An 18,871-nucleotide genomic window follows, 5' to 3' on the forward strand; every position below is an offset into this window, starting at 1 on the left:
ATACATGAGATATCTGGAGCCAGCCCCAGTTCCCTAAAGCGCGGCTGTCAGCGACTCAAAGTGCCACATTGTTCCATGCTCGCTCGGTTCAGAGAGGCCTATTTCTCAAAGGTAGATGTGGAAACTGAACTGTATAATAAATGGTGACACTACAGTATTCTGTTTACCGAAGTAGGAAATTGTGACTTCTCATTAGTAACAGAAAATGATAAACCTGTTTCATTCTAATGCATTTATTTAGCTGATTAAGCATGCATTTCACTAGTATTAGCTATGATTAGCCTACTTCGTCTTATTGCTACCAGGGTCACTCCGACTACAAGCAAATATGTCTACAGTACAAACAAAAATTAGATTGATGCTGGCATCATTAATGAGTCACATTTATTATTATTAACTTCAGCACTACTATGAAACACAGCTGTTTATACAGATGCCAGGCATCCAGTCAAAAAGGACAAGCAACATGATTGATTGCCTCATTCTCCAGAATTTATCACTTCTTCTGTCTGTTACCAAAACTGACATTATCTCTGCAGCAGCGGCCAGTAGGAAAACAGCACTGACGGTGTTACAGTAAACTTTTAAATGCCAGGTATGAAGATAGTTACCTTACATTGCCCAGCTGTTAACACGTAGCAATGGCTTGGAATTCTGGTGAGTTTAGTTTGAATGTTAATTTCCTTAGGGATAATGCAGGGTCAATTTTGCAAAGATTTTTATGCTTCAACGCTCAGGAGTACAGATTCATTTGCATCCAATCCAGGCAACAGGAATTGACATTCATAGCCATATGAAGGTTTTAGTAGCCTGTGAAATGTCAGTGGACTCAGTGGGTGCTGAACAAAATGTCACATGATTCAAAATAGCCAACTGAAAAAGGCATGAGCTAAACCCCAAAATTCCTTCTTCCTCTCTTCTTTATTCAGTATATTCTTATATTCACCAAACTGATACATGTTTCTCTTCATATTAATAACTGACTGAAAGTGGCAAAAAAAACCTTGTGCTGGTGTTTAAATAGTAATGGGGCCATTTTACTAACGTGCTATAAGTTTTTGCACTTACTGCAAAAGTTAAGGTGTGGTAAGTGCAAAGCCTTTGCAGTAAATTCAGGGGGTGGGCACTGCCAGTGGCGTAGCGAGGGGGGCTGCCACCCGGGGCGGGGCGGTTCGCCGATGCACCCCCCCCAGGTGCAGCACGATGACATACCCCCCCCCTCGGCGCATCGACACCCCCCCGACCCAGTGCCCACCCTCTTCCATCCAACCAGCTCCCTACCTTTAAAATAATATCGGAATCCGAAGCGAGGCGCAGCGCCTCGCGCCTGCACGTAAAAGAAATGTGCACCATCTCATCGGGCCTTCCCTCGCTCTGTCTGTCCTGCCCTCCACTGACGCAACTTCTTATTTCCACAAGGGCAGGACAGACAGAGCAAGAGAAGGCCCGATGATGACCTTCAAGCCCTGATGTTGGAGGCAGACTTAGACGTTGTTGCAATACAATTGTAACGAGTAATATACTGCAACGCCATGTAGTCCCTTCGCACAAAATTAAAATAAACATAGAGTTACTCTAGTGATCAGACGCACTCCTTCAATCTCGGAGTCAATCATGTAAGTCAAAACACGGACCGTGTCGGGTCCATTCAAGAATTGTGTCACCAACGTATATGATTAAAGGTTTTTACCCCCTTTTTTTGAAGGCCCTTGGTGCTTTTTGTTTTGCTCATTTTCAATGATGGAACAACACCAAAATTAGAGAAACACTTTCCAATCTATGCTGCTATTCATTTTTAAGGGCTCCAGAGTGTTCAATAGATAAATCCATATCTATTCCAATTGCTAGACTGCATATCAATTTAGATTAGCAATTGCTGAACATAATACTGTTTCGAAAGGAAACAAGAAGCTACTTTGATCCCATATTGTTTACAACATCAGCATGATTTTAATTCTTTGAAATGTTTAATAATTGATCATATAACACGGACCAGTAGAGGAGGTGATCAGGGCAAATTATTAATGCAATTGTAGAAGAGAAGAATTTATGTAATGAACACCCAGGAGTACTTTGGACTGAATAGCAGCATAGTTTGGAAATTGTTTCTCTAATTTTAGCATTGATATATAATTGAAAAATGCCAACTATAGTCAGACTTTATTACTTCAAAGTCAGATTTAATGAGTGGTCCAGATGGTAGCACAGAGAGGGTTCACAACACAGAACACAATCCACAACAAGAAGAGCACCAAGAGCCTCTAATATTTAACGAATTCAGGCACGCTGCGTTTGATACAGCGAACTTGGTTGGTGGATAGAGATTACATTTCTGTGCTATTTGGCAGGAACGTTTTGGTTTCACATCTCTAACACATACGACCTTTGAGGCAAGCGCACAGTGCCAAAACACGGCCCATGTTGGGTCATTATGTCGTGTCATCTATGCTGTACAATTAAAGATCATTGTCCTATGTATTGGAGGCTTTTGGTGCTTTTCTTGCTGTAGATTTAATGAGTGGATCATAAATTATGTGACATGTGTCTTCAAAAAATACAGTCTAATTCAAGCCTATACTCTCATCACTTCCATTAATTGAAGTGTCTTAACAGCCGTCAAGATGGCTCTCGCGCTGCATGAAAAGACTTCTTCGCCGCTAAGTATGAAGTATGGGTATGAGTATGAGAGTATTGGTTTGAATCAGACTGTATTTTTTGAAAAGGCATTTTTTGATAAGCAAATGTTCATTCATGACTACTTAACATAGGGCCCCTTTTACTAAGCTGCATTAGGCTCTACGCGTGCCCAACGCGTGACAAAATGAACTTATCGCCCAACTTTTACTAAGGCAGCTAATGAAAGGTATGGTAAACAGGTGTGAGGATGTCATAATGCCGTTATATCGCTCCATGGTGCGACCGCACCTTGAGTATTGTGTTCAATTCTGGTCGCCGCATCTCAAGAAAGATATAGTGGAACTGGAAAAGGTGCAGCGAAGGGCAACTAAAATGATAGCGGGGATGGGACGACTTCCCTATGAAGAAAGACTAAGGAGACTAGGGCTTTTCAGCTTGGAGAAGAGACGGCTGAGGGGAGACATGATAGAGGTATATAAAATAATGAGTGGAGTGGAACAGGTGGATGTGAAGCGTCTGTTCACGCTTTCCAAAAATACTAGGACTAGGGGGCATGCGATGAAACTACAGTGTAGTAAATTTAAAACAAATCAGAGAAACTGTTTCTTCACCCAACGCATAATTAAACTCTGGAATTCGTTTGGCAGAGTTTAAAAAGGGGTTAGACAGTTTCCTAAAGGACAAGTTCATAAACCGCTACTAAATGGACTTGGGAAAAATCCACAATTCCAGGAATAACATGTATAGAATGTTTGTACGATTGGAAAGCTTGCCAGGTGCCCTTGGCCTGGATTGGCCGCTGTCGTGGATAGGATGCTGGGCTCGATGGACCCTTGGTCTTCTCCCAGTGTGGCATTACTTATGTACTTATTTTAGAGAATGCATTACGTTCAAAATGTGCTCCCTAGTTCACAAAATCATTCACGGAGATGCACCAGCCTACATGTCAGACCTGATGGACTTACCACCCAGGAATGCCAAAAGATCATCCCGTATATCCTGCAAGAATTACCCAGCTCACAAAAATGTCCTTAATTACGTTTATGATCAAGGGTATTTAAAGATATTTATTACATAGTATAGGATCCTTCAGATTCTCCTATCACCACCACACAGGCTAATATTGTGAGCCAGGCACTTTTTATGGTGGGTAGGTATTCCTCATTTGATCCACAAATTTTAATACCAATTAATACCAGTTAAAACAATATTTTTTTCTATTTTTTCTTTTGTTTCTTTTACTTAAGCATAAGCACTTAGCTTCTATCTGTAGCGTCACCCAGGACTCCTTCATCAAGGTACTTTAAAAATGCTGTTCATTCATCTCGGAGATCTCATACCGACATGAATTCACGTTTCGCAACTAGTGCTGTATCAAGGTATATCTCCTGCAATTAGAAATATCCATTATTAACAAACATATCCCTTTATAAACTTTCTATACAAAAAATCTCCAAATACCTCCAATTTACGTGGAGAAAGTTCCCTACTTCCTTTATCCATATCTTTTAAAATGGCCACGGCGTTCATACTACTTAAATAGGGGAGTTCCCAATTGCTTACGTCAATACTTTTTTAACAACCAATCCCAGAGTCCATCCACTAAACTCCTCCTCCTCCATTTAGATTACTGACATCCACTCGATCTCACGATTTAAACCTTTTGGCTGCACAGAATTTAAAGAGAAAATCCAAGATTGCTCTTTATAATTTAAAAGGTTTTCCATGTTACCACCCTCCCACCCTACTTTTACGTGATCAATTATTCTCCATTTTATATCTGTAATTTTATGATCCAGCTCCGTCCAATGTTGCACAAGGGGGGGCTTCCTCCTTTTTAGTAAGATTACGAGACTTATGTTCATTTAATCGTATTCTAACAGGACGTTTACTACTCCCCACATATATCTTATCGCATGGGCACACTATTACATAAACTACCATAGCTGTAGAACAAGTAGTTACTGAGCGAGATCTTAGCATTTGTTTAGTTTGAGGGTCCATCCATTCAGGTCCAGATATCGTTTGATCACACCATTGGCATTTTCCACAGCCACTATGTTGTAAACATTTTATCCCCTCCTCAGATATACTTTTTTTCTTTTTTGAAAGTAATTCTCCTATATTTTTAGATCTAGAAAAAGTAATCAATGGTTCTACACAAAATGTCCCATCCAGCTGTAGGGTACGCCAATTTGTTTTTATAGATTGTACCAAAAATCTTGCCAACGAAGAGAAGGGAAGAACACATACCAGTCTTTCATAAGTCTCGTATTCTTACTAAAAAGGAGGAAGCCCCCCTTGTGCTACATTGGACGGAGCTGGATCATAAAATTACAGATATAAAATGGAGAATAATTGATCACGTAAAAGTAGGGTGGGAGGGTGGTAACATGGAAAACCTTTTAAATTATAAAGAGCAATCTTGGATTTTCTCTTTAAATTCTGTGCAGCCAAAAGGTTTAAATCGTGAGATCGAGTGGATGTCAGTAATCTAAATGGAGGAGGAGGAGTTTAGTGGATGGACTCTGGGATTGGTTGTTAAAAAAGTATTGACGTAAGCAATTGGGAACTCCCCTATTTAAGTAGTATGAACGCCGCGGCCATTTTAAAAGATATGGATAAAGGAAGTAGGGAACTTTCTCCGCGTAAATTGGAGGTATTTGGAGATTTTTTGTATAGAAAGTTTATAAAGGGATATGTTTGTTAATAATGGATATTTCTAATTGCAGGAGATATACCTTGATACAGCACTAGTTGCGAAACGTGAATTCATGTCGGTATGAGATCTCCGAGATGAATGAACAGCATTTTTAAAGTACCTTGATGAAGGAGTCCTGGGTGACGCTACAGATAGAAGCTAAGTGCTTATGCTTAAGTAAAAGAAACAAAAGAAAAAATAGAAAAAAATATTGTTTTAACTGGTATTAATTGGTATTAAAATTTGTGGATCAAATGAGGAATACTTACCCACCATAAAAAGTGCCTGGCTCACAATATTAGCCTGTGTGGTGGTGATAGGAGAATCTGAAGGATCCTATACTATGTAATAAATATCTTTAAATACCCTTGATCATAAACGTAATTAAGGACATTTTTGTGAGCTGGGTAATTCTTGCATGATATACTATGATACCCCCTCTATTAAAATAATGACACCATATTTTTGGATTATTTAAAAGATCATCCCACACATTCCTTGATCTGCACTTCCCCAACTGCAAAGGCCTAAAATACAATTTAATGCACGCGTCAAACTTTACCTACTTGAGCACACAATTTTGGAACGCACTGCCGCGCAACTTAAAAAAAGATCTATGAACTAACGAACTTCCGCAAACTACTGAAGACCCATCTCTTTAACAAGGCATACAACAAAGATCAATCAATGTGAATATACGCAGCTCCCCCACATACATTCAGAATTATCTTACAATATCTGCATGTCTTACTACTATCACATTTTATGATTACCATGTTACCCAAATTTCCTTCTTGTTATACTACTAGTATGTTTTTTCATTAGCATGTTGCACAAGATCCTTCTATAACACTAACTTGGGGCTCATTTTCAAAGCACTTAGCCTTCCAAAGTTCCATAGAAACCTATGGAACTTTGGGAGGCTAAGTGCTTTGAAAATATGCCTAAAAATGTCTATTTTCTAATATATTTACACCACTCATGATGTATTGTAAACCACATTGAGCCTGCAAAGAGGTGGGAAAATGTGGGATACAAATGCAATAAATAAATAAATAATAAAAGGGACCTTTAGTCAGATAGCAGGCGCTGGTACCTGGAGAAGGGTTTTGGAATATCAGCCTGTTTTTTAACACATGTGAAATGAGCAGAAAAAAATGAATAAAAATCAGGGGGAAAGCCATATTTTCTGAAAACAAATGCAAAATGTTGTGCCTACGCAGATCTGTAATGCTTCCTGTGTAAAACAACATGAATGATGTATCTGGAATATCCTTTTGAGTAAAGAAGGCTGAGCTCTATTGCACTGGTAATTTATTTATTATTGAAGAAAGTCACTAATGAATACACGGGTGATTAACACTTCAATTTGGAAAGATAGGAATATCTATCTATCTCTAGAAAGTTGTAGCAATCAAGTGTCCACATCCCACTCATTCCCGCCCAGTATGACATAAATGTGATTCACCTGAGGTCCTGACACTTTAGTGCTGCTTTTTAATAACACTTTATACAGCAATTTAGATCCCAGTTAGCTCAGAATCAGAACTTGCTATTTTCTCTTCACCCCGCTGTCGGTAATTAAGCATTAAAATTGGTCTGCATATTGTTTTATTGTTGGGCAGCTGGGTATAAAAGGGCAGGAGCTCTGGGTGAAGGTGCTGATTGCCCCAGATGTCTGTAGTTGAAATGTCACAGAACAGGAATATATTTATTACTATTCTTACATAAACTTGCCACTGGATATTTCATTTTTAATTAACGGCTTGTCTGACACGAGCATGACAAGCGTGTGATTAGAATGACATTTGTGTAGTGTGCAGCTCTGTACAGGGGTTTCTTGAATGACAAACCTCTGCAAGAGAAAAGAGACCAAAAGGTGGTAGAGGGAGGCCAAGGGGGAGGATTCAATCACAATCTTAAAATAACTCCCAAATACAGAAAAGATACAGCCACCTTCAAATTAGCAGTAACCAATATGTACCATCGACAAGTCTTTGTTCTTCTCAACTCACCCTGTTGAAGCTTCCTTCTTTATTTTCTGTTAAGCTGGTGTCTACCAGAAATTATGTATTTTCTTGCTTTGGTCCACTCAGTTACCAGAGGATATATGAAATTTGACTAATTATTTAGAGATTTGAAAAATTCTAAAGACTTGGCGCTATACTCGTCATTTTGTCTGAACTCTTAAATATTATCAGTATATAATGCAAAAATGATCGATTGCAATTTTTATTTATTTTATTTATTTTTTAACAGTTTGTAAAATTGCAGTTTCTCACTGTATGTTTTTTTTTAATGTAACTATGTAAACTGCTTTGGTGCCTTCTGGTGTAAGGCTGTATATAAAGTAAATAAATCAAATGTACAGTCACATAATGCAGGTGGGTCATTTGAGTATATAAGATTACTAATTCTTGGTTCAAAAATGTCAACATATCATAACAAAAAAAGCCATTTACACTGAAGGAGCAGCAAATGTAAGTGTGTACATTTTACAAGTGATTGCAACTATAATATTGCCCCCCCCCCCCCCCCACACACACAATGGGATAACTCTAAAAGCAGTTACCTAAATTGAGGTGGCAAGAATGCAGATATCCTAGTCACTTACAGACATAAATGAGCGGCTTCTGGCTATGTGGTATTTAGTAAATTCACACCTAGATTGCGTAATTTGCAGGCGGGCATTCACAGCGCTGGAGTTTGGGCAGAGTCTGGGTGGTGCACATGCATGTCTAGATGATAAAACCATACTATCTACACATTGACTTGTGCAATCTAGACCACCTTTATGGCTGATGTAAGTGATCGCACCTTAAATATAGATGCATTTTTGGCCACTTATACCCTAATTCTATATATGATGCTCAAAACTGCATGCACAAATATGGGCATGCACCCAATTTCTGTGTACAACTTAATTGGTAAACAAGCCAATTATTGGGCGCTAATAATCAATTAGGTGCCAATTGGCATTAATTTAAATTTGCATGCACATCTTTAGGTGCCAGGAAGCGCATGGATCTGAAAAGGGAGTATGGCCATGGGAGGGACATGGGAATCAGGGGTGTTTCTGGAATTTGCATGCAGTTTTGAGATCCGCACTTAATTTAGCTGTGAAAATTTACACCAGGGTTTAGTTAGTGAAAATCATTGTGCCCAAAATTGGGCACGGATCCCAGCGCCAAACACTATTTTATAAATGACATCCAACTCTGAGCACCGTTTATAGAGTAATGCTTAGCAGTAATTTGTATCGGCGCCAATTTTCCTGCGCCATATAGAGAATTCAGCCTTTAATGTAGTATTCAACAAATAAAATTAAGCACCTACTTACCTTTACAGAATACCCCCCGTATGACTAATTACAGTGACCCAACACAGCTGCGTTTCAGCAAGATATGCCCGAGTCAGGGTTCCAAAACTGTGTATCAGCCTCAGCTGAGCTACTGGAATATTGCAAGCCTTAGAAGGACACAGTGTATATGGAATTTGGCACATGCACAGTTTCGAATCCTTGATGCAGACATACCTAGCCAAAACGTGCCATGTCGGGTCACTGTGATTGTCTTTGATATCATTGAATACTATAGCAAAACCTTTTTCAACTACAGAGGACTCCAGAGTACTCATGAACACCCTCTAGTGGATCCCTTCAAGTCATTGTAGCAGTCTTCCACCATAAGAGCTCCCTCTGATGGCTAGGTCCTGTCGTAGCATGTCCTATATTTATCTCAACTGCTATATTACAAGATGCAGCTTTGGAAGTTCTGGGTGAGATATGGGAGAGGCATTGTCACCTGAATCCAATCCTTACTAATTTTTTAATTATCTTTAGTCCATGTGGCATTGAAGAAGAATTATTTTCTCTATACAGAAGTTGTATGTAGAGGTATTGGGTACTGCTAGGGGTTGCCATCTTTGCTGTAGCTTTGGTGAACTTATATAAGGTGACTTTTGAGGCTAGATGAATTAATAGAGCACCCTTTTTAAACTGGTTTATGTCATGATAGAACTTCATAGATGATCATTTTTTTTGTTATTTAATATTCCAGAATTCCAACTAAAGCCTTTTTTGTTTTCTTTCTTTTTTTTTAGAATACCTGAATTATTGTGATCAGATTACCCAATTTGATATTAAGTATAGTGATGTTGGTGTCCCCTCCTTGGATGTTTTTTGTATGCTGTCAGGAGGATCATTTTATTACAATTTGTTCATCACAGGAAGACAAATAAGAACGTATTATAATACTGGAGATTTCAACCAAAGAGATGGAAAATAGTTTACTTCTTCCTCAGTTCCTGAGATGTCACAGAGGGGTCCTTTTACTAAACCATGGCAAAAAGTGGCCTGCGGTAGTATGGGAGCGTGTTTTTGGTGCACGCCAGCCTACTTTTTACCGTGTCTGGGAAAAAGGCTTTTTATTCAATGGGCTGGGAAAAGGGTCTACAGTAAAATTGAAACCAGCGTGTGCCTATTTACAGCTTGAGCCCTTAATGCCACCCATTGATCTAGTGGTAAGGGCTCAAGCGCTACACACTCAGTGACCGGTTAGCACGCACCAACTGCCAATTAACGCCGGAAATACCATGTGCGGTACGAAATAAAAAAATCATTTGTTCCGGGAGCATGAGCACGCGCCAAATCTGAAATTACCACCAGGAGGCGCACTAGCCTGGCGGTAGTCTCATTTTGGGTTGTGGTATTCTTTGATTTCAAAATTTGTATAATGTATTGTGGCTGTGTATTCAGTTTTTGAAAATAGCAGAGTGAGAATTGCCTATACCAAGGGAAAGAATTTGAAAGAAATGCTGTGTCATAAGACTAGCGCTACACGAGTGTGCTTGCATAAAAATTGTGGCCAATGTCAATTTTGCAATATGATGCTTCACATCATGATGCAATTCTCATGTTGAAAAAGTGTGCATTTTGAAACACATGATTTCATGTAGGTCCACTTTTGTGGTGTATGTGATTGTGTGTCTCTGCAACAAGGCATATAATGGTAAGACAACGAGACAATTGTGAGCCTGCTTCACTGAGCATAAATATTGTTTAAGGAAATAGAAAATAAAAGTTTCATTAGTTCCACATTGTGCTCAATATGGTCATGATTTTTCCTCCCTGCAGTGCCTGATATTGGATATCATACCAGAGTGGAAACATAGAGGGAGAGCTTTATCACCATTAAAACAGAAGTGGATTTTATTTATTTATTTATTTACTAGTAAAAAAGGCCCGTTTCTGACACAAATGAAACGGGCGCTAGCAAGGTTTTCCTTGGAGTGTGTATGTTTGAGAGAGTGTATGTGAGAGTGACTGTGCGTGAGAGAGAGAGAGTGAATGTGCGAGAGTGTGTGTGTGTGAGAGAGAGAGAGAGAGAGAGTGAGTCTGGGTGAGAGTGTGTCTGTGAGAGAGAGAGAGTGTGTGTGTGTGAGAATGAGAGTGTGTGCAAGTGCGTATGTGAGACACAGTGTGTGAGAGAGAGAGTGTGTTTCACACAGATACAGTGTTGCGAGAGAGAGAGTGTGTGTGAGACACAGACTCTCTGTGAGACTGAGTGTATGAGACCAAGAGAGTGTGTGAGTGACTGTGTGACACATAGAGAGTGAATGTGATACAGTGTGAGACATAGAGCATGTGAGAGACAGTGTGTGTGAGAGAGAAAGACATTGACCTATGTGAGAGAGAGAGAGAGTGTGAGAGAGAGAGAGAGTGTGTGTGTGTGACAGAGATACCTCCCCCCCCCTCTGGTGTCAGGCCCAGGGCCGCCGAGAGACTGGGCCGGGCCCAGGACAAGGCCGCCCCTGGGCCCCCCCTGAGGTCACTGCGCCCCCCCCCCCCGAGGTAACTGCCTCTCCCCCTCCACCCCCTCCCCTCTGTCCGAATTCCAAGGCCCCCCTCCCTCCCTTCCTCCGTCCGAATTTCAAGGCCTCCCTCCGTCCGAATTCCAAGGCCTCCCGCCCGCCCGCCATCCCTCCCTCTGAATTTCAAAAGCTATCTCCTACCTGCATGCAGTGAAAAGCGTGCAGGCTCGCGCTTCAGTCTTCCCGAGCCTGCACGCTTTTCACTGTGTGCAGGCAGCTGTTCCCATAACCAACCCCGACGAGGATGAGGTAGGAGATAGCCTTTGAAATTCGGAGGGAGGGACGGAGGGCGGGGCCCGGGCCCTGGGAGGGAGGGAGCGTCTGTCCATACCACCCATGGAATCGGCGAGGCGCCAGGCCCCCCTGGAGGTCCGGGCCCAGGGAATTTTGTCCCCCCTGTCCCCCCCTCTCGGCGGCCCTGGTCAGGCCCCCCCCCTCTCTGTCTGGTGTCTGAGCGTTACTGTGCAGGACGCTGAGCTCTGGCTGTGCTTCAAGGAACTGACCAATCTTATTTAATGGAATGCACCTCCAACATTCTGAAGCCGAGAAACCTCGTGTGGTTGGTCACTTCTGCTTGTGACGAACCCAGAAGTATGTGATGTCAATTTAGGAGATGGATACAGAGAGCAGGAATGCCTCAGCCATGCAGTCAGCTTCAGAATGTTGGAGGTGCGTTTTATTATATAGGATTGCATTTGTATCCCACATTTTCCCACACATTTGCAGGCTCAATGTGGCTTACATTGCTCTGCCATGGTATCGTCATGACAGACTAACATATAAAATTGGTAATTACATAAGAACATGGAAACATAGTGTAAAAATCATCATGTATAGAGAGAATGTTATAGGAATAACAGATAAAGCGGTAATGCACCATACCTCTATTCAGGAAATCTAGACTGCCCCAACTTGGCATTTCGTCCCTTAGGTTGTAAGCTCCTTTGAGCAGGGACTGTCCTTCCTTGTTAAACTCTACAGCGCTGCATAACCCTAGTAGCGCTCTAGAAATGTTAAATAGTAGTAGTAAGTAGTAGTTCAAATGATGGATCATTATGGTATGTTCTATTAAAGAGGTGGGTCTTCAAAGATTTCCGAAAGTTGATTAGGTCATGTATTTTTTTCAAAGCAGTTGGTAGTGCATTCCATAGCTGCGTACCTATGTAGGAAAAGCTAGATGCATGTGTCAGTTTATATTTTAGTCCTTTGCAGCTGGGGAAGTGGAGATTCAGGAGTGTACGAGATGATCTTTTAGAGCTCCTGGGTGGTAGATCTATGAGGTGTGACATATAGACCGGAGCATCTCCATAAATGATTTTGTGAATCAAGGTGCAGATTTTGAACGTGATGCGTTCTTTGACTGGGAGCCAATGCAGTTTTTCTCTAAAGGGTGTGGCACTTTCGTATTTTGTTTTACCAAATATGAGTCTGGCTGCAGTATTTTGGGCCGTTTGAAGTTTTTTTGATGATTTGGTCTTTACAACCAGCGTATAGAGCATTGCAATAGTCTATGTGACTTAACACCATTGACTGTACCAAGCTGCAAAATATATCTCTCGGGAAGAAAGGTTTCACTCTCTTAAGCTTCCACATTGAATGGAACATTTTCCTTGTAGTATTCTTCACATGGTTTTCCAAAGTAAGATTTCAGTCGATGGTGACTCCAAGAATTTTACAGTTGTGTACAATTGAACCTTATAGTTTGAATGTGGTGACTGGACTGTAATTTTGTAATCTGATTGGTCCACGATGAGTTATGCTGATTAGTTGCTCTTGTGATCCTACGGTTGAAAAGATGTTGCTTGCTTGTTGTTGGATATATCAAAGAAGATACATATGTGAATGTCCCTGAAATAGCAGTTTTGATTGTGAAACAACAGCCTCCATTGGGCTGGGGAGGAAAGGACTTTTCTACTGAGCAGCACTATAGATAAGTATTCGGAGCCATATAACATAAGAACTTAAGAATAGCCGTACTGGGTCAAGCCAATGGTCCATCTAGCCCAGTATCCTGTTTCCAGTGGCTAAGCCATGTCTGTCTGAATAGCAGACAAGCCAGCTCTGCGGGTGCTTGAGCACCCCCTTTATTGAGCAAACTCTTCAACTGTGTCCAGGAAGGGGTCATTTCCATTATGTTTAGCACTCCCAATCATTTTGAAAAGCTGGCTCCTATCTTTAAAGGTTTGCTATTGTTTTTTTTGATATTTGATGAACTGCAAATTGATTGTGAACTGAGTTTTTTTTATTTAAAGTTATAGTGAAGATTGACTTTACATAAGAAGTTTTATAGGACCAATGATTGAGTTGCATCTTAAAACTGAATCTCATTTGTGGCATTGTTCATCTGAAGTCCTTTCCTCTTTCACTATAGCATATTGCATAAAGGGGCTGGGATTTGATATACCACCTCTGTGTGGTTCCAATCAAAGCTGTTTACATATTATATACAGGTATTTATTTTGTACCTGGGGCAAGGGAGGGTTAAGTGAGTTGCCCAGTGTCACAAGCTGATGCAGTGGGAATTGAACCTGGCTCCCTAGTTCTCCACCACTGCACTAACCATTAGGCTTCTCCTCCATTCCTGCATTACTGAGCAAAGTTTTGAAGTGCTTATTAGATTTTGTTTCGTCCATTCTCCCCCAGATTCTATATATGGCAACTAGAGTTCTGCATGAAAATTCAGCATGTGTAACCGATTTGTGCGCAGAACTTAATTGAGTAACAAGCCGACCAGTGTTCATAACTGGATGCTAACAAGCAATTATTGGTACTAATTGACATTAATTAGGATTTATGCATATAGGGGCCCTTTTACTAAGCCGTGGCAAAAAGTGGTCTGTGGCAGTGCAAGCGCATCTTTTACGTGCGTGCCGGGCCAGTTTTTTCCGCATACTGAAAAAATGGCCTTTTTCAGGGGCCGGAAAATGGCTGTGCAGCAAAATAAAAACCAGTGCGCGTCCATTTTCAGCCTGAGACCTTACCGCCACCCATTGACTTAGCAGTAAGGTCTTACGTGCTACCCGGGTGGTAGGCATGCAGCATGCGTCCACAGCCATTTGCCACCGGGTAAGCACCACATGGTAGAAAATAGAAAATATTTTCTAATGCGTGTTTTCAGCATGCGCCAAATTCAGAATTAGGACCTGGGGCACATGGTAGCTACTACTACTACTACAAATCATTTCTATAGCGCTACCAGTCATACGCAGCGCTTCACAATTTAACATGAAGAAAAGACAGTCCCTGCTCAAAAGAGCTTACAATCTAAATCAGGACAGACAAACAGGACAAACAAGAGATAAGGGAATATTAAAGTGAGAATGATAAAATAAGGGTTCTGAACAAGTGAATAAGGGTTAGGAGTTAAAAGCAGCATCAAAAAGGTGGGCTTTTAGTTTAGATTTGAAGACGGCCAGAGATAGAGCTTGACGTACCGGCTCAGGAAGTCTATTCCAGGCATATGGTGCAGCAAGATAAATGGAATTAGTGGTGGAGGAGAAGGGTGCAGATAAGAGAGATTTACCCAGTGAACGGAGTTCCCGGGGAGGAATGTAGAAAGAGATGAGAGTGGAGAGGTCCTGAGGAGCTGCAGAGTGAATGCACTTATAGGTCAATAAGAGGAGCTTGAACTGTATACGGATAGGGAGCCAGTGAAGTGACTTGAGGAGAGGGCTGATATGGGCATAGCTGGCTTGTAATGCTAATTTGGCACACACTGGATATGCATAGGCTCTTCTGCACCTTTGTAAAAGGGCCCCAAAGCTTGCTAAGGGTCTCTTTTACTAAGCTGTGGTAAAAAGTGGCATATGCTAATTGGGGCACATGAAATTGGCATACACTGGGCCATTTTTTTACTATGGAGGGTAAAAAGTCTTTTTTTTTTTTTAATGGGGCAGTAAATGGCCATGTGATAATATTAAAAGTAGTAAATGGCTATTTACTGACAGAGTCCATATCACCACCTATTTACATGGCAGTAAGGGATCATGAGCTACTCATGCAGTAATCAGGCAGCATGCAGCAATGTGGCAGCACTGCCAATTACTGCTGGGATTGCTCCCTGTGGTAGAAAATAGAAACGCCCCCCCCCCCCAACAGTAGTGTTGATCTGGTGCTCACTACCCACGCGGTAGCCCTACCACAGCTTCGTAAAAAGGGCCCCTAAGTGTATTCTATAAAGCAATGCATGTAAATCAGATGTGGATCTCAAAAGGGGGTATAATCATGGGTGGGGCATGGATGGGGTGTGGGTGTTCCTAAAATTTACATGCAGTGCTACAGAATATGCCCAATCTGTGCCTAAATTAGTCATGCACTTTTTCACCAGGTTTTAGTTGGCATAAATGGCTACGACTAAACTTAGCTGTAAGAATGGGTGCTAAATATATTCTATAAACCACGCCTAACTTTAGGTGAGGTTTATAGAATAGCACTAAGCATGTTTTAATTCGGCGCTGATATTTTCAACACAGCTCAGGTCCACCTGCACCTGCCGCTTGTGCTCTGCACTAGCACCCTCCTCCCACCAACTGGGTCTCAACCGCCTTTGGGTGAGTCTCCCGCTCTCAAGTTTCCCCAGTGATTTCTAGGTTACTGGAGGCCACGCTCCCAGTGGTCCCACAGTTCCCAGAAAGCACTCACAGACCCAACACACAAACCACCAGGATTCTTTATCAGTCCAGACGGGCAGACGCAATAAACTGAAAATTGTTTATTGTCTTTAAAATATTGAACAATGAACAGAAAAAGTGCAATCAGTAAACAATAATAGGTAACTGAAATATGGATCAATTATAAAACTATCTAAACACTTATTTACTTTCTAAAAATTACCTGGGAAGATCAGGACATATAACTGTTCACAGAGCCTCAGCAAAGAGATTCTACTTTCTTTTCTTCTTGGCTAAGACTGGGGAAAAGCCAGTAAAATCCAAATGAAAATGAGCTCATCGGTCAATCAGAGCCCAGAACAACAACCTTTGAAAGTATATTGCAGACTGCCTTTCCAAAAGGCTTAAACAAAGAATGCAGCCTTGATTCTGCAGCAACTTCAAAACGTAATCATGCACCTGCTGGCCAAACTAGAGAAATACACTTCAAGAATTAATTAAGGCAGTTTTACGGGCTTAAAACACACTGTTCTATCATAGCACCATATACAGAATTAGTCCACTGTGACAGTAATGAACCTCACTCCTAAACCAGGGCATATGATTATGATCTTAGCCTCTCAAATTTATTGATAACACTCACCATAGTACTTGCATCATGCCAATGAGAGCTTTCTTCTGGAGTTCAGAACAAGCATGGGCAACATATCAAGGTGTTTTTGGAAATTCACTTTAATCAAGCATTTGGCAACCAAAATGATGGGACATATTTATATACCATTCTGACAAATTTTCTTGGTCTCTGACTGTATTTCTTGATATTGAAGATCTTCTCTTGCTGTCTACATGATTCACAATCACTTGGCACTGACTCACTTATCAATGTAATTCTTGCATTTCTCTCTGTCACCATTATGCCTGGTTTCCTTGCATCCAGTTTTTTATCAGTCAGAATAGGGGTGTCACAAGTGATCATAACCCCTACATGCCCCATAATTCTCTTAGGGCTGTGATCCCAGTGCTTTTCCAGTACAGCAATGTTGTAATGTTTGCAAAGTTTCCAGTGGATGAGACATGCCACCTTATTGTGCCTTTCTGTATAGAAATTTTCTGCCATCAGAACTTTGAAGCCAGTAATGAGATAAGCAACTATATCCAACTCATTGTTACAGAATCTAGAGATGTTTGTTGTACCAGGGTTTTTGTTTCTATGCTTGCTGTAAACCATCTCATCCATAATCCGCTATCCTGGGCTACAACTAACAATTGCTCATCCTTAGTTTTTAATTCACCTCTCCTTAACCATTCATGTGTCTGGTTTTGATCAAGAAATGGTTCCTGGAGAAACACTTTGTATTTCCCGCTCAACTTACACATGTAGCATTTGTTTTTCCTCATTTGCTGGTCTAATTCTTTCAAGAGATTTTTCTTTTCTTTTGCAAATTCTGTCGCGTCCTTCCATATGTGTACCAGTGGATTCTCACTGCCGAATATCACTTCTTCCAGTCCTCCTTGAAAGGATGACCTGAGAATGTTGTAAGTGATATCAGGCTCCATGTACCTTAAAGTTCTTGCATCACAGGGAGTCCATGTGAAAATTTTCCACGCAGCTCACTGACATTTGAAGCAACACAGCCTTTAATGCACCCCTAGAGATTCAGCAGTAAGAAACAGAAAATAGCAGAAAAGAAAATTAAAAAATCAAAGGAAGTTCAAATTTTATGTTGGCTTTTAATTTGAAATATGTTTATTGAAAAACGGTCATAAAACAGCAAGGATACAATAATCCAAGCATCCAACCGTAGTGACAACATATCAACCACGTCATTGAAAAAATAAACATACAACCACAGATTCCGTACTATGAGGTTACTGCATCCTTGAAATTTTGCTTTCTTTTCTGTTTTATTTACTAAGTCCCCTCCCAAGCATTATTCCACCTTCAAAACTGGAGGAAGGCATGTAGTTGGGGCTGCTGCACATTGATTTTGTTGGGGGTTTTTTGTGCAGTCATGAGTTCAAGAGAATTGGTTTCTTCATTTCACCTATATTTTTGTTTGAGACCAATGAATTCCATTCAAAGCTATGGGTACATAAGCAAATGTTCAACTAGAAAGGCATCAAAGCCTGCTAGCAATACAGAATCATAGATAAGTTTACCTATGCTCCTACATACACATGAAGTTATAAAACATACTACCAAAAAGAAATAACCGAAGAATTTAAATGGACAGTGTAATGCAATTACAATTACTCATCGTTCTTGTGAGGTCAAATACATCCAATTTTCCATAATGTTTGTCTTGGGTATTTCTCTTTTCCATCCTACAGAGGGCCTTCAATCACAGCTATACATTTCAGGTGCATGTGGTACAACCTAATAATGTTTCTTTTCCTTGAAGGCAAATCTATCGTCTTTTATGTTGTAATTTTTCCTAATGGCCTAGAATTTCTTGTACACTTATTAAGCAGTGCTTTAATGTCCCCACAGGGTCAATAGCACACAGACAGCAGTATTCATCAAACTGAATGTTCTAGCAGGGAGCTTTAAGTATAAGGGGGAAGAGGGGGGAAAGGAAGAGATTTGGGATTTAGCTCAAGCCTTTTTAGCTATAGTTGAAGGCAAGTTACATCCAGGTACAGTAGGTAATTTTCTGTCCCCAGAGGGTTTAGAATCAAGGAGGTCAATGTTCAAAGTGATTTAACCAGCTAGAAATGGCTCCTAGCCAGTTAAATCACTTGTTTAGGGGTATCAACTGATTTTTAGTGGCACTTCACTGATTAGTGCCACAGATATCTGCACAGAGTGCTAAATTCAAAGCCAGCTATTTCATGGGCAGCCCAGGGGCAGAGTTGGCATTTATGCAGTTAAGTTCTGATATTCCTGACTTGTTCAAGATCATAGGACCTACAGTGGAACTTGAAATAGGCTTTCTGGTTCTCAGCCCACTGCTCTAACCAACCAATAGGCTACTCTTCCATTCCAGTCTGACAGCATAAATAATTTTGGGTGTTTCACTGAACTCTGTTCTTGGTCCTGTGGTCTTTGCAG

This window comes from Microcaecilia unicolor, chromosome 9 (genome assembly GCF_901765095.1).
Source record: "Microcaecilia unicolor chromosome 9, aMicUni1.1, whole genome shotgun sequence".
NCBI classification, from domain to species: Eukaryota; Metazoa; Chordata; class Amphibia; order Gymnophiona; family Siphonopidae; genus Microcaecilia; species Microcaecilia unicolor.